Source organism: Urocitellus parryii, chromosome 1 (assembly GCF_045843805.1).
Source record: "Urocitellus parryii isolate mUroPar1 chromosome 1, mUroPar1.hap1, whole genome shotgun sequence".
Classification (NCBI taxonomy): Eukaryota; Metazoa; Chordata; class Mammalia; order Rodentia; family Sciuridae; genus Urocitellus; species Urocitellus parryii.
The window spans coordinates 103087460-103101852 of NC_135531.1; the positions used below are offsets into that span (position 1 = coordinate 103087460).

Consider the following 14393-nt stretch of genomic DNA (forward strand, 5'->3'; position numbering starts at 1 on the left):
TGACGGATCCCCCCCTCTCAGTGAGTGTTCCACAGAACCCCTAATGTGGTCTATCAGCAGAGCATATTCTCGGCTAGGAGAAAAGCCTATCTATTGACTTCACAGGGCATGGGGCAGCCATCAATGGCCATGAAGTGCCCTTGCTGACCCAGCAGGTGTTCGGGGCTAACTTGGCCAGGACACATGACCAGCCCATATATCACCCTGAGTGAGTGAGGGGTTGGGAACCTTCTTTTCTAGGAACACCAGAGCCAAAAGAAGAAAATTAAAATCAAAATTAACCATATATGTTTTTATTTCATTGATACAAGACACATTTTTTCTAATAACTCAGAACATATCTTACAATTGACATATTTATCTGCTTTTTCTTGTTTTGCAAAAGATGTTGTTCAATAGATAAAAACATCTTCCAATCAGTTGGCATCTTAGAATGGAGAAATTATGGTAATTTATACCAAAGCTTGCTTTTGAAGATGGAATCGGATTTATTCATTTGTAGAATAAATATTTACCCTTCCTGCCCATTCTTGTTGAAGGGTGTGCTGAGAGCCGATCCTGCTGATAGCAAACCAAAGGCGATTTTTTTTAGCTCCACTTGAACCAAAAAGAAAAGTGATCTTCTGGGACTGTGCCAGGAAGTCAGGGAGACTGATGGCTTTTCCTCACCTCCAGCCAGCAACCAGGTGCAGCTTTGAGGGGTCTCAGAGGGTAAGCTCAGGGTCCCTGCACCCCAAATCTCCCAGGGTAACAGAGAAAATGAGACTTGGTCACAGTGCCAGTGACTTGGATCAGATCTGGTGAGTGTCCATCAAAGAGAATATGTAAAGAACCAGAAGACTCAAGGGTCACTTTGTAGCCAAGAACCTCAGGAACACTGTGGGATGGTCTTTTAGGTGGGAAAAAAATGGGGAGAGGACAAAAGAAAAGTCCAGAGAGTGCACAGGGCAGCAAAACAGGGCAGCAGGCCTGGAGCACCGAGGAAGGTGGAAATGAGACCTCCAGATCCTTCCAAAGAGTGGAGCCTATTCTCCAGGTCCCCAACTGGGTGTGTCCCTGTCCTTAGAGGTTGGGCTGCCCGTGATGGGTGCCTAATAATAGAGGCAGATAAGGCCAGACCCAGAACCAAGTGCTGCAGCTGCAGTCTCCGGTTGCAGAGGGGGTGGGGGGATCCTGGCGCTGCTCCTTCCACTCTGCACTTAACCCTCGGGGTCTCAGTTAAATCTATACAAAAAATGGAGATAACAATCTCTGATTTACCCATGGGAGATGACTGGATTCAGGCAGGGAAAGCTCTCAGAAGTGTTCGATCTTTTTAAAAAGTGAATGTTTGAAATACATGTTTGTGAGTGATTGGCTCCTTCATCAGTTGGAGAGGAATCCAAGTTATCTCTGCAGCATTTCACTCTCTCGCTCCTTGCCTGGCCACTCTGGGAAGAGATGGAATGACAGAGAGAGTGGGAATAAGGAAGTGGGAGCCTGTGAGCCTCTTTGTCACCAGTATCACAAAGGAAAGCTGACATCCGGGCCTCAGGTAGCTGTTGACCAGCTGTGAGCAGGAAGAGATTATGATGTGCTGCAATTGGGGGCCATTGTTAAAGCCAGCAAGCAGTGAGCTCACATCAGAATGCAAAGGGGGATGGGGTAGGGGTTGGACAGAAGTGGCCCTTTAGGAGCTGACGCAGATCCTTAGACTAAGATTAGCTCACCTTGATGTTGAAGAGCAGAGCCACGCAAAGGTTTCAACCCTCCAATTTCAAGTAGAGTTAATCAGCCAGGCTTTGGGGCAAGCACCTGTAGTCACAGCTACTAGGAGGCTGAGGTGGGAGGACCCTTGAGCCCAGGAGTTTAAGACCAGCGACAGAACAAAACCCCATTTAAGGGAGGCGGTGAGGAAAACTAGAAAGGAAAAGCCAGATAGAGGTTATTGTACAGAATTGTTAGTGGAGTCGAAAAGCAGAGGAGACATTCATCCAGAGTCGTTCTTCCATCCCCATGGAAGAGGACCTTTCTCTCGCACCTCACAAGCCCAACTGTAGAGGCAAGAACCAACCTCAGCAGTCTCCCAATGCCTGCCCCAGGCAGCCCCATGGGCTGAATTCCTGAGGGCTTGGCCCAGAACCAAATCCAGCACTGAAAGGTTTTGCAGGAAGGGGGAAGGGAGGGAAGACTTCCAAACTAGGTGGACAGTTAAGGTGGCCAATCCGCTGAACCCTTCACACCTCGCCTAGAACACCTGGCCCAACCCCTGTTGGTCACTGATTGCAACAGCACCCAGAGAAACAAATCTTTACAACATGATTGACACGTACCCTGCGGAACACTCTCCCTTTCTGCTCACAACCTTCTGAGGAAAGTGCTCTTATTTATTATCTGTCACAGTGAGAACCGAGACTTGATCAGGTGGCATCACCTGCCTGGAGTCACTGGGTGGCAGGAGGCAATTCCAAGGTTTGATTCTAGGTGTTTTCACGCCTGTTCTCATTGTACCAATTACCCACTCTACTGACATTACCAGCCTTCCCTCCCAGCCAGGGGCTGTCCCCCCAGCTCAATTCCTCTTAGGACATCTATTTCTCTTCCTTGTAGGGATGACTAGGAAGTTCCATACACTGAACCAAATACTGTGGTCCTGGAGCTGGTGCCACCGGGCACCCCATGCTCCAGGGAGCAAATCTGCTCCACCTTCCTTTCCCCATCCCCATACCTTTTCTGTTCTTAGAGACAGTTGTCCTAAGGCACTGCCTAGCTGTGGCCCTTCCTCTGACTTCAAGGTTGGTGGCTGGTTTCTTCCCAGCGCACCTGCCACGTACCCACTACTCTGCTGGACATTGGGCCACAACGGTACCTGCTAAGTCAGGCAATTTCCCTGCCCTCCTAACCTCATAGTTTAAAGAAGAAGCGAGTCAGCACCTCTGTAGTCTTGAACAGGGTGACCTGGCCTATTCAGGGATCCAGGACCGGCCTCCTGGAGGAAGTGGCATTTAAACCAACTCTAAGAGCATGAGTGGGTGCTAGGTAGAGAGTGAAAGGGGTTTTAGATAATAATAATAGCTTGATTTGCATGAGGAACTGTTCTAAACACCTTATGCACTACTTCACACAACAGTGTTTCTAACATCTCCATTTTTCAGGTGAGAATACAGACACAGAGAAGTTTAGTAACTTGCTTAAGGTCACATAGCTAGTAGGAGGTGAGAGTTGGGAAATAGCTCATTCAGAGAAAACACCATGAACAAACAGCACAGGGATTTTGGTGTCTCAGACATAAATGAAAATTTTGTCAGAAATACTAAATAATCATAACAATGATGATAATAATAGCATTTTAAAAATTTTTTTAGGTGTAGATGGAGACAACACAATACTAAAATATATATATATATTATATATAATATATATATATATTTTAGTTATAGTTGGACACAGTATTTTTATGTGGTGCTGAGGCTTGAATCCAGGGCCTCACACGTGCTAGGCGAGGGCTCTACCGCTGAGCCACAACCCTAGCCCAATACCTTTATTTTTTTATGTGGTGCTGAGGATCAAACCCGGGCCCCGCCCATGCTAGGTGAGTGCTCTACCGCTGAGCCACAATCCCAGCCTCAATAGCATTTTTTAAGATTATGGAACAGAACGAAGCTAGATTCATGCTAGGTTCCCATTAGCGCACCCTCAGGCATCTGCAGAGCTCTTCTGGTTCCTTCACACTAGGGCTTGTGTGAGCTGACTTATCACCTAATCTTGCACCCTTCTGAATGGAGTACTGGTCAGCCTTGTCCCTGAGTCCCGCAGTTTCTGTTGTTCAGCTGGGAGTGGAGGCTGGAGGTGACAAGTAGTGGTACAATTACTATTAATCACAGTTGATGATTTACAAAACTGCAGGGTGCTCTAAAATCACCCGGCTCAGCCAGACTTGGGTCTCACAACAGGCCTAGAGGTAAGCGGGCAGTCTCGATCCCCCACTCTGATGCTGAGGAAACTGAGGGTCCCAGATGTGAAGCAACCTGCCCAGTGCTGCATGGTCAGTTAGCATGTGGCCAGGGCTGGGGCCCCTGGATTCTGGCCCCAGTGCCCATGTTTTCTCCACTACCCCAAAACATGGTACACAGTGGAGGCCAGAAATATCCCCACCCAGTCCACAGTTAACCTCTCTGAAGGGCTGGGAATAGAGCTTAGTGGCAGAGCAGAGTGTGCACAAGGCCCTGGGTTCAATTCCCAGCACTGCAAAAAAAGAAGCAGCATCAGAGTTAACCTTTCTGGGCCTCAGTTTTCTGTCAGTAACAGGGAAGAGTTCCTTCTACACACGGCTGTTGCAAAGAATAAATGAGGGCATAGGCACAGAGTTTTAGGCACCGAAAATTTTCTCCCAATGGAGTAACATCCAACAATCAGAGGAATGAACACAGGGACAGGTGGCAATATGAATCAATCTTTGCAGCATATTAAAAGAAAAAGTCAAAAAACATTACCTATAGCATTGTCCTCTTTTTGGAGACAACAACCAAAATTTTAACAACAACAACAAAAATTTAATGTATATTTAAAACTAAATTTTTTTTTTTTTTTTTTTTTGGTACCGGGGATTGAACTCAGGAGCACTCGACCACTGAGCCACACCCCCCAGCCCTATTTTGTATTTTATTTAGAAACACACTCTCACTGAGTTACTTAGTGCCTCACTGTTGCTGAGGCTGGCTTTGAACTCATGATCCTCCTGCCTCAGCCTTCAGAGCCGCTGGGATTATAGGCATGTGCCACCGTGCTTGGCACAACTAAAATTTTTAAATGTATATTTAACAACTTAAATTGTAAATGCACGTTTTCAGGAGCACAGCAGTTGCAGCAAAACTCCATATGAGGGACAGAAGGGCATGATGAGTTCTGCAGCAACTAAATGAAAGTGAAAGGCACACGGGCCTCTGATGAGTGTTTCCTGTGAAGCAAAGATTGGGATAAGTCCAATTTTGCCCACCTGAGACCTTATTTTTATTTAGTTAGGGGTTTTTTTTGGAGGGGGTGTTTTTTGTTTTGTTTTGGTTGGTTTTTGTACTGAACCCAGAGGTTCCGTTAAAAAAAAAAAAAAAAAGAAAAAGAAATTTTTAGTTTTGAATTGAACCCAGAGGGCTTTTACCACTGAGCCACATCCCCAGCGCTTTTTTATTTTTATCTTTTATTTTGAGACAGGGTCTCCTTATATTACTTAGGGTCTCACTAAGTTGATGAAGTTGGCCTTGCATTTGTAATCCTCCTGCCTCAGCCTCCCGAGTCTCTGGGATTACAAGTATGTCCCACCACACCCAGGAATTTTTAAAAAGAAATGAAAATGCTAGGCACAGTATCTTCATATAGGAAGTATTCAATAAAAAAAAGGCTAGAAGGTATTATATTGCAGCAATTGGAAGCTGAACCTCTGGAGTTAAGGCTAGCTTAGAATCTCAATCTGCTTGCTGTGTGCCTTTACACAAACGACTGCCTCTTTGAACTTCACTTGGTCTGTGTGTAAAAATAGCAGGTAAAAACAGAAGGTATCTTGTGGGGTCATTAAGAGAATTAAATGAGGTAATTCATGCAAAATGCTTAGTACAACATCTGATGATCACTTAGGAGCTTGCAATTACTACCTGCTTTTATTGACAGGTATCCCAGACCACCCCTGGGACTGCTCTGGTTCCCCAGGCTTGGTGAAGGAGATGGTGCAGGCCGCCCAAAAGGAAGCAGCTGCCATCTTGCAGCGGGGAAAGCTGAGCCAGTGTGTCACGGTTTTCCACTTCCTCCTGGAACCATTTCCTTTGTGAGCTAAACAGGGAGGAATCCGCAGACAAAGGAACAATTCTGGGAGAGCCCAGTCCCCCAGCCAAAAGTTATTTCCTCGGTGGCTAGCCCCCACCTCCTCCTGTGTGGTCTGGAAATGACTTAAGGAGAGGAGGCTGGGCTTCCCAGGTGGCCCAGAGCTAGAAATGAGGTGCCCCAAGGGAGAGCCTCCTGGTGGGTGACAGGTACCGGGACAGAGCTGCTGCTAGGAAGAGCATTGGAGATGCAGAACTTCCCAAGCCTGTCGCCCTAGCCTGCCTCCTGGGGATAAAGTCACCAAAAACACCCCCAAGACCTGCTTTCCCATTCATTTGTGACCTCCCTGATCTAAAGTAACATGAGGTGAGAGAACTGTGCGAGTCTGCCACCCCTAATAATAAGCCCTGGGTGTGCAAACCCTCCCCCAGCCATTCCTCATTTCCCCCTCATGCAGGGGTTTTCTAAACCTCTTCTTATGAAGAGGAAGATGGTGGTCAGAGTGGTTAAGGAACTGATTTAGAGTGGCACACTAGTAAGGGGAGGAGCTAGAACCCAAGTTCTTCCCACTAGTCCTTCCCACCTCCCTTCCTTATGATGTTTCTGTTTCTATCCTGGGGAGTCAAACTCCTACTATTCTTTTCAGCATAAAAGGATATTCAGTTTCCTGCAATAGCTCTCATTAACACACACAAAAGCCTTCCAAGGTGACCTCACCACCCCTTGCCCTCCCTCTCATAGGGGCTATATTTAACTCCTGGGAAGCATCGAGCACCAGGCCCTGGGTATGCAGCTGGGCTTGCTTTGACTCTTTTCCATCCTGCATGCACCATGATCTTCCCCATCCACATTGGGACAACAGGAAGTATTTGGGTGATAAACAGTGGGGTTCTAACCAGTGCAGTCCCCTCCAACGTTCTGCCTGCTATCTGGTCTTCCCTTGGATGCAAAGAAGAGTTCTTGTAAATTCAGAGGAAGGAAGTGAGACATCCCTGTGTTCCCAGCTGGGTAGACTTGCAGCAACTTGGAAGAGAAGGGCCAGGGAAAGAGAGATTTCCGAGCCAATGAGTAGAATAGGCACTGCTACCTGCCTTACTGTGGAGCTGCTGCCTCTGCAGAATGAACCCTGAATTGGGCACTGACAGAAGCAGCATGTTGGAGGGAAACTGGAGGAGACATCATAACTTCCCCTCCTGTTCTGCAGTGCTCAGATCCCACACCTGTAAAATGGGCTGTCTCACCTTGGTGTACAAATTAATTGATATAAATAACACATGTAAATCTCTTAAAGTAGGATATGCCTCAGAACAGTAATGAAGAGTAATATAAATAACATTTCTTGAGTGCCTACCAGGTATCGGACACCATTCTAAGCACTTTCATGTATATCAGGGCCCATTCCCACTGAGAAGACTCACAGGTCACCAGTGACATCCGTGAGGTACATGAGGCAGGGACAATTTATCAGTGTCCACAGCTAGAAAATGGGGAACAGGATATACACTCAGGTAGATGGGGTTGCTCAATGTCTGTTACTTCTCATTATTCCCAATTATGTGTTAGAATTAAAATTCATCAATGACAAAATAAATCACTGAATCAATCAGCAGCCATTCCCAGAGGAGGGATTCAAGTTCAGCAATATGGAGTCTTTGGGGAACACACACACACACACACACACACACACACACACACCGCAGTTCTAAAGGATCAGACGCTATTATTGTGCCAGCTTGTTAAATTACAGTATGTAGAAAATTATCTCTAAAATCATAATCAAAATTTTTCAAAGTAACACTGTTTCTCTCTCTCCAAACAGGAGCCTTTATGAGATGTAAATTGGGTTATTTTGCTGCATGGAAATAAGAAAGGAAATCTGAATAAACCCAAAGAAAAATTGTAGGCCTTTCATAAAACCACAGTCCAACAACTCTTCTTATTTTCCATTTTAAAATTGGGCCAGCTGCATTTCCTCTGACTGAAAACAAAGAAGGATGGAGTTGTCTCTGTCTCCTCTAGAAAGATGCTTCTCCAACAGTGAGGTGGGGGAAAGGGAAATGGCATATCTCCCTGCTGCTTTGAATTTAACAAAGTTGTAACTTCCACACTGTCACCAAGCATTTTTGTCAGTTCCAGAGTCTGAAAGGTACATGGGCATGAGGACATGCGTCAAGGTGCTCAGCTCTGGTGCCCAGCCTGTATGAGCCCAACCTGAGGTTGGCAGAAGTTTAATTCTTAATTTGTCTTTTGTCATGGGAATTAGACTCATAACCTTTGAAATTTTTAAATAGTTCTGAGCTTCTGTGTGATCACCCTTACTGGTTGCAATGAATGTCTTTTGATTGAAGGTTTCATTCCAGCTGTACTGCATCCTGGGAGCCAGAGACAGCACTTTCAGCTTGGGGCTAAATTTCTGCTGTATAACATCTTTTTTTTTTTTTTTTTTTTTTTTTTTTGATACTAAGGATTGAACCCACTCAGCCACATCCCCAGCCTGGTTTTTTTATTTTTTATTTTGAGACAGGTCTTGCTAAGTTGCTTAGGGCTTCTTCATAACATCCTGTTTTTATTTTATTGTGTTCGGGAGGATGGAGGAGCAGAGAGAAATTTGATCTTAGTTTTAGTCCAGTACTCACCAAAACAATAAGCATTCCTTAGTTTGATCTTAGATGTATTTTTAAATAGGTTATAATCATATTTGAGAAATGTTTTTGCAGCCTAGAGAATGAGGCTATCCCCTATCTTGCGTTTCTGTGCCTGACCCACTTTAAATATTGAAAATTTATGAACAATAATGAGTTCATTTCTTCCTTCTTGTTGTTGTTTTAATCCCTGGAATTCACCATACCACTCCAATATTAACTTAAACCAAATAAGAAGAATGAAATTTGCTTATGGTTCTAAATCAACTTTAGACATAAAGACCAGCATGTCCTGATGCCCCCTCTCTGCCCCCAGATAGGACAAAAGACCTGGACCAGTAGTAAAGATGAGAGAGGGCAGGTTAGGAACTGGTGAATGAGGTCTTCCTGTCTGGGGATGGTAAGGGCACAGTTCTGGGTTGTCTATCTGCCCCTCCAACTAAAGAATGTTGCCCCTCACCTGGCCTGGAAGGATCCTTGAAATGGGACACCCTGAGGAAAGGGGAGCCACTGCCTCCTGCTACAACCATTCTGAGCTCTGCCTTGGGCCCAAAGCCATGGGCAATCCAGGTGGGGAGATTTGGTACAATCCATGATGTCCTCTTGGCCTATCCCCCACCTGTACATACCAGGGCACCTGAAACTGCACTCTGGAGGTCACATAGGAATGAAGAGAGCAGCTGTGCAGTGTGATGAGCTCCTTGCACAACACATATTTCATCTTCACCATGAGCTTGTGAAGCAGCTACTGTCATTATGTCCACTGTCTGCACATCAATTGGAAGCTTAGGAAAATTAAGAAATTTCCTCAGAGGCCCACAGCTGAAAAATGACGCAAGCTGGGAGGGGAGCCTGATTGTCCATGGCCTGTGTTCTTAGCCACTCTTCCAATGACTCGAGCATCAAGTTTTGTGTGAATTTAGCACTAGATACTATTTTCTCGAGTGGTCATGTGATCACAGTCAAGTCAGGTAACCTCTTTCTTTGGTCCTCACTGGTAACATCTTTAAAATGAGTGGATTAGCCAGCACAGTGGTGCACACCATAATCTCAGCGGCTCAGGAGGCTGAGATAGGAGGATCTCAAGTTCAAATCTAGCCTCAGCTAAAGCAAGAACTTCAGCAACTTAGTGAGACCCTGTTCCTAAATAAAATACAAAAAAAAGAAAAAGGACTGGGGATATGGCTCAGTGGTCAAGTGCCCCTAAGTTCAATCCCTGATACCAATAAATAAATAAATAAATGAAGATTATACTAGGTCATCAAAATATTATATCTATTAAATTAGTGTTCACTGGGCATCTACCAAGTGCTGATCAAGATTCAGGCTCTGTCCTCACTGAGCTTATTACAGCAATCACTATCTGTCACCAAATACTATCTGATCAGTACTTTGGAATCTGCATGGTTCTGGGAAGTGTCAGGAAGTAGCAAGTGACAACAACAATAAGCAATATGGCTGTCATTTAGTGCGTATTTGTACCAGATGTAGTGTTATGCTAAGGGCCTAGAGGCGTGACCTTCGGCCTCCCTGCCCTTGAGGCTGGGATCCCACTATTCTCATTTTACATAAGACAAAACCAGAGCTCTCTTCAGCTCAGAAATGGCAGTATAAGAATCCCAATACTAGGGTAGGGATATAACCTCAAGGTAGAGTACTTGCTCTGTATGCATGAGACCCTGTGTTCGATCCCTGGCACCCAAAAAAGGAAATCCTAGTACTCATTCATCATGAATCTGTCCCCAAAGTCATACAACTGTGCCTAATCAAAGTAATACTCCATATTCCAGCCATTTACCATCTTCTCTTGGGGCTCTTATTCCCTCTATTCTCAGTTATCTCAAAAGGGTCAGTCCAGTGATTTTTTTTTTAAGGAGTATGGGTTTTCACCATATTCCTGAATTTCATACATGCTCCCTGTAGGACGTTTGGTGGAGTATTTTGCAAAGTTTGAAATTTGAACTGCTTACAATGGAATCACCTGGGTGGAGTGCTTATTAAAATGTAGATTCCAGATCCTAAGTCTACCAGGTCACTCTCTGGATAGGAGGTTCAGGAACTGATGTTACCAACAACCCCTAGAAAACTCAGTCTTTCTGAAATTCCAGGCAGCTATCCTAGTGGTATGTGTGAGCCCTGGCCAGAATTATTTTTCATTTGCATTATACCCATATGACTTCTCTCAAATTAAATTCTCTGATGGATTAAATCCCTGTGGTTGGATTCTCCAGTACTAAAAACAAAGCTCTCATTGAAAGCGCTTCTATATTTGCTGCACTTGAAGGCTGTCTTGGGGTGAGTTCTGCACTGTTCTAGAAAAGCCTGGTGCTGGCTGAAGGTTTCTGGTATCCATGATATACAGAAGTTTCTATAGAGTGAGATCCCCCTGTTATGTCTGGTATTCTCTTTGAATAACCTGTTTTTCTTCCGTGAGGTCCTCACAGTCAGGGCTATGATATTCAAATAGGCTCATTAGGAAGAGAGCCAGAGAGAAGGAATGTCAGGCTGGACTTGGAGGCTGAGGCAGGAGGATTGCGAATTCAAACCCAGCCTCAGCAACTCAGACAGATCCTGTCTCTAATAAAGTATGAAAAGGGCTGGGGATGTGGCTCTGTGATTAAGCAACCCTAGGTTCAATCCCTGGTACAAAAAAAAAAAAAAGAGAGAGAGAGAGAGAGAGAGAGAGAGAAAATGTCGACCCCATGGTGAGGACTGCCCACCCACAGGTGAAGGGGTCCCCAGTCAAAGAGTTGAGAGTCCTGGTGAAGTCACACCCTGACCCCTCAGGGGGAGGACTTGGAGAGGAAGCCCAGCAGTACCTCTGCCAGCCTCTGCTGCACTGAACTAAGATCTTAGCTGTTGAAACCAACACCAGGACTAGGCGGTAGCCTTTCGCTCTTCCTCTGCTTCTCCCTGGCTCAGGCCCTTCCTTCTCTTCCAATCTGTTTGGACTCCAGTGATCACATCTCTGTTAAATGAAAAGCACTTAAAAGTCAAGGTCTCATGTGAAGAATCCCATCAAAGACCAGGAAGGAAACAAAAAATGCTGTTATGAAGCTTGGATACTAAAGCTCATATGATAAATACAGAGAACTCACGAGGAACTGCATTGTTCTTATTAGAAGCAACAGTAACAAAGTTTACTGTATGTATTGGAAGCAGTAAGACAGAGCACTTAGAAGCAAGAATACTGCCACATGCAGGTACTTGCTAGGAGCAGCAAGAAAGGGTTGGAACCTCAGACAGAAGGAAAGAAACGAGAGGAAAAGGAAGACAGGGAGGGAGAAGAAAAGAGATTTAAAGAAACCCAAAATGCTGCCAAGCAGGGTGGCACATGCCTGTAAACCCAGCTAGTCAGGAGGCTGAGGCAGGAGGATTGCCACTTCAAGGCCAGCCTGGGCAGCTTAGCAAGACTCTGTTTCAAAATCACAAGGCCTAGACTTGAGTTGTAGCTCAGTAGTAAAGCTCTTGCCTAGCAAATATGAGGCATTGGGTTCAATCCTCAGAACCACATAAAAATAAATTTTAAAAAGGTATAGTGTTCATCTACAACTAAAAGAATATATTTTTTAAAAAATTAAAAGGGCTGGAGATGTAGCTCAGTGGTGAAGTGCCCCTAGGTTCAATTCCCAGTAATGCAAAAGAAGGAAGGAAAGAAAGAAACTCAATAAGCTGAGCAATCTGGGTTCATTCACTGAGCACAGCAGTTCTCAAGGTAGGTGTTGGGATAGGGGATACCTGAGGGATCCCCAAAATGCTTTCAAGGGGTCCACAAGGTCAAAAGTGCTTTTATATAGTACTAAGATGTCACACGCCTGCCTCAGTCATTCTCTGTGAGTGTGCAGTGGAGATTTCCAGAGGGGACATAGGAAGATGTGTCCACTCCAAGAGTGTGTTCTTTGGTTCTAGAATGTCTCAGGTTTCATTGTTGATGCAGTCAATATTGGCAGATAAAATGCCCCCAAAAGAAAAGTTCTTTGGGGGTACTCCATAATTTCTAAAAGTATAAAGGAATCCTGACATCAGAGGGTTTCAGAATGCTTGGCGTAGAGCCGAATTGCCAGCAACCCTGAACTCAGACTCTGGCACATGACAGCAGAGCAGATTGGGAACTTGTAAATGAGAACCACAGCCGCAGGCCTTGGACAGCTCGCTGCCCTTGGTGCCTGCCTTACTGCATTTACTGGGACGTCCCCTGTGAGTCACTAATTGTGACTGTGCGTGCAGAGAGAGAGAGAGAAACTGAATAGAGAGGATGCCTACTGGGACAATATCTTGTTTATTTTTCCTAACCCCCAAGTGGCCCCCCGACACATATTTAGCATTCAGTAAATGCTTTGAAATTACATTAACTGATGTTTGGTGTGTCCCTAAGGGTGCCAGAGAAGTTCATGATTCTATCTGAAAAGTTTTCTTTCTCAGCCAAATCAAGTTTGGTTGAAATTATTTTAAATGAATTCCTGCTTTAAAGAGGAGCCCCTCTTGGCCTCCCCAATCCATCCAGAACCCTTGCTTCTCTGTCACTCTGGGGACAGCAGGTCTCCAGGCTCCTTTCACCCAGCTATGGGTTCAGCAGCAGTACCACTCAGTGGCTCTAGGAATTGCACAGCCTGGGAATCAGCTGGGCTCCACCCCTCTGAAACTGAGGAACATCCCTTAGGTCTCCTCAGCCCAGGCATCATGTCCTGGAAAATGTGTATCCCAATAGCTGTTCACATCTGTGCCTGGGGGTGAGGCAGGAAGTGCCTACCAGTGGGGAACACTCATGAGTGAGCTGTCCCATCCAATCCCATCTTTAGCTCATGTTCCACTAATTTGAGGAGAAGCTGGACTGCTGCAGAGAGACAACAATGTCACATTTTCCCAATAATGCCACCATCTCTACAGACAATTTCCATTTAAAAGAAAATCCAAGAGTGGACATCTATACATCCCTTCTCTTGTCAAACACACCTGGCGCACCTGTGCTGAGCAGACGCAGTATCATAGTCCAGCCCACACCTTCTGGAGCTAAGCTCCTGCTGAGAGAGACAGACCCTCAGAGGCCTGCGCAGCACAGGTCAGCAAGATGAAGCCTGCAGAGGCAGGGAGCAGCTGACTGTGGTGAGCTTCTGCTCTGAGCAGGCCCAGGCACAACAAGCTTGGCGGAAGAAATTCTCACAGCCACCGAATGAGGCAGGTACTGTTGTTAGCCTCCCTTCGCAGAGGAGAAAACTGAGTCACTGGCAGGCGAAGTAACTTGTCAAAGGTCTCGGAGCTGAGGAAAATGCAATTTGAATTTGAACTTGGCACTCTGGCTCCAGGGCTGGTTTTCTTAGGCAGGATGTGACAGCCTCTTGTACATGTCCCAGACCCCACAGGTTCATATCAGTCTTCTGCTTCCTCAGGGCATGCAGGGTGGAGAGAAACACGTGGGAATCATGGCCAGAGTGCAAGTCCTGGTCCTTCAGCTTGCCTCTGTGACTTTAAGCTAGTTACTCACCTTTGTGCAAGTTCTGAGGTAGGTCTAAGGCGGCTTAGTTTCTTCATCTAAAAAAGTAAGGGTGAGCCTGAGACCTACCTCAGAACTTGCACAAAATACCACAAGGCAATATAGTTAGTTCTGTGGTGAAGATACTAGAGTGAGGGAAGTCGTCCAGCCAGGGTTAGTCGCTGTGCAATCATGGAGACGTTTCTGAGGCTCAGTGTTATCCTCCATATGATGGAGACAAGAAAATGCTTGATATGAGATTAAAAAGGTACAATAAGCATAAAGATCTCAGCATTGTTCAACACAGGTTAGCTTTTATCATAATGCACAAGTGTGTGGTAAGACATAAAGCAGGACAATACTACTACTGTGATGAAGCTGGCCTTTAGCCTTAACGCAAATCAAGTCCCAAGTTACTATTTGGGACAGGAAGACATCAATGACATCATGATCTTAGTATGTTCCAGTCTTTAAAGGATTCTGTGCTCTAG

At 45.3% G+C, this 14393-nt stretch overlaps 1 protein-coding gene across 3 annotated transcripts in view; it reads left to right on the top strand.

The window, feature by feature from the left end:
- Positions 1-14393, top strand: part of Afap1l1 (actin filament associated protein 1 like 1) — a 63985-nt gene that overhangs the window by 11282 nt on the left and 38310 nt on the right. Inside the window, exon 1 of one of the 3 annotated variants that reach the window (XM_026384376.2) lies at positions 7814-7832. The exons of the other annotated variants lie outside the window; for them this stretch is intronic. The gene's annotated coding sequence lies outside the window, so the exon portion shown is untranslated. Of the gene's footprint in view, positions 1-7813; positions 7833-14393 lie in introns of those variants that run through there. 3 annotated transcript variants of the gene reach the window in all.